Source organism: Chiloscyllium plagiosum, chromosome 8 (assembly GCF_004010195.1).
Source record: "Chiloscyllium plagiosum isolate BGI_BamShark_2017 chromosome 8, ASM401019v2, whole genome shotgun sequence".
Lineage (NCBI taxonomy): Eukaryota > Metazoa > Chordata > Chondrichthyes > Orectolobiformes > Hemiscylliidae > Chiloscyllium > Chiloscyllium plagiosum.
This window is the reverse complement of record NC_057717.1, coordinates 19554259-19555941: the sequence shown is the minus strand read 5'-3', so window position 1 is coordinate 19555941 and position 1683 is coordinate 19554259. Positions and strand designations below refer to the sequence as shown.

Below are 1683 nucleotides of genomic sequence, written 5' to 3'. Positions count from 1 at the left end.
GGGGAGAAGGGTGACGGGGGTAGAAGTGTGACGGGGGGAGAAGAGTGACGGGGGGAGAAGAGTGACGGGGGGAGAAGTGTGACGGGGAGAGAAGGCGACGGGAGGTGGAAGGTGATAGTGGGGTAAGCATGGGTGTGTACGAGCAGGGAAGGGAATAGTGTGTGTAAGAGGGAGCATGAAGAATGAAAGCAAAATGGAGCATAGCAGGGTCTGAGTGATGTTTGTGAGGGAGGCCACACATACGAGTGGAATAAATTAACAGCACATACCTCAGGGACCTGGAGTGATGAAGCTCTCATTTGACCATAACTAGAAGAAATAACAATAAACTGTCACAGAGAGTTAAAATACTCATTATTAAAGGTAGCGCAGGTTGGACATTGGCAAAGAGATTGTCATGGAGGACAGGGATTCAGATCCACAGTGAAGAGATCACACCAGGGCCTAACCAATGAACCACAGCAAAGCAAGTTAACTACTGAATTATAGATGAAAGCTCAAAAATATTCACCTCTGAATCAATGTAATTATACTTCAATGTAAACTCTCTGGCTGGAGCTTGGAGCTGAGAAGTGAGCACAGAACTGGCATCAGAGATACACTTCAGTTTTCATTCCTTCCACTACTCTGCAAAATGAGATGACAAAAGAAACATGTTGAGAGACATTCAGAATAAACAAATGTATCTCTTGGCTTGAGTATTAAACATCCACCTGTTCAAGGAGTGTCCAAAATCGACCACCATCAGTCCAGGACGGAAATTTACAAAATGATTTGAGAGATCTAGCATTTTAATGACAAGATTATGTTGTAGAGATGATTTGAGAGATGCATCCAATTTTTAGATGTTTTTCTAACCGCCAATTTTGTTCTTCCAAAGATTATTTGGATAGCAGAAGATTGGAATTGAGGAAAGATAAAATTATTAATGAACAGATTCAATCTTCTGTGTGAATCTCCTCAATGGCGGAGTAGCTACCCAGCATTCTCACTACAGGCGAGGGCAGTGCAGCCGCAGTGCTGGGTTTGTCTCTGTGGGAAATGGCGAGACGCGCTTTTCCAGACGATAAGGCTGCAGGAGCTGGAGAGAGGGATTCAGATTGAGAATAAATCCTTCCAGCGAGAAGCGAGCACCTTGAAAAATAACTTGTGGCTAAGTGTTTTGCAGTTGCGAGGTGAACAGCCGCCATCTTGGCCGGGAATGTGGACGCATGCGCAGAGGGAGACGTGACGTCACTGGGCGGGGCCTGAAGGTGATTCATGCAGATGCTGAAAATCTGAGACGAGAGTCATAGAGATGAACAGCATGGATACAGAGCCTTCGGTCCAATCCATCCATACCGACCAGATATCCCAACCCAATCTAGTCCCACCTACCAGCACCCGGCCCATATCTCTCCAAACCCTTCCTATTCATATACCCATCCAAATGTCTTTTAAATGTTGCAATTGTACCAGCCTCCACCACTTCCTCTGGCAGCTCATTCCATATATGTACCACTCTGTGCGTGAAAAAAATTGCCCCTTTGGTCTCTTTTATTTATTTGACCTCTCACCCTAAACCTCTGCCCTCTAGTTCTGGACTCCCCCACCCCAGGGAAAAAACTTTGTCTATTTATCCTTTCCATGCCCCGAATGATTTTGTAAACCTCTGTAAGGTCATCCCTCAACCTCCGTCACTCC

At 45.5% G+C, this 1683-nt stretch overlaps 1 long non-coding RNA gene across 1 annotated transcript in view; it reads right to left on the bottom strand.

Annotated features, from left to right (window-relative positions):
* LOC122552403 overlaps positions 1–1206 on the bottom strand; it is a 24878-nt gene extending 23672 nt beyond the window's left edge. Inside the window, exons 1-2 of the long non-coding RNA XR_006312362.1 lie at positions 993–1206; positions 270–309 (exon numbers count right to left, since the gene is read on the bottom strand). This is a non-coding gene — a long non-coding RNA (uncharacterized LOC122552403). The remainder of the gene's footprint in view (positions 1–269; positions 310–992) is intronic.
* Between the last annotated feature and the right edge of the window lie 477 nt (positions 1207–1683).